This window comes from Pteropus vampyrus, unplaced genomic scaffold (assembly GCF_000151845.1).
Source record: "Pteropus vampyrus isolate Shadow unplaced genomic scaffold, Pvam_2.0 Scaffold780, whole genome shotgun sequence".
In the NCBI taxonomy this organism is placed as follows: Eukaryota; Metazoa; Chordata; class Mammalia; order Chiroptera; family Pteropodidae; genus Pteropus; species Pteropus vampyrus.
In genome coordinates this window covers 14,870-15,147 of record NW_011889561.1, presented here as the reverse complement: position 1 = coordinate 15,147, position 278 = coordinate 14,870, and positions in this window count along the sequence as shown.

Sequence of the window (278 nt, the reverse complement as noted above, 5' to 3'; positions counted from 1 at the left end):
GCACCTGCTGCTGGTCTGGTCTGCGTGTGCTGTGCTTTGTGTGACTTGAGCGCCCCCTGGAGACCTGATCCACCCCTGCAGCTCCCCCTCCTGTCTCCCTCGGGGAGGTTTGTGTCTGGGCTCACACTGAGGTCTCCTCACTGTGTCTCTCGCACAGTAATACACGGCTGTGTCCTCGCTGGTCACGGAGTTCAGTTTCAAGAAAACCTGGCTCTTGGAGGTGTCCCTGGTGATGCTGAGTCGGGACTTAAGTGAAGGGTTGTAGTATGTGCTTCCAC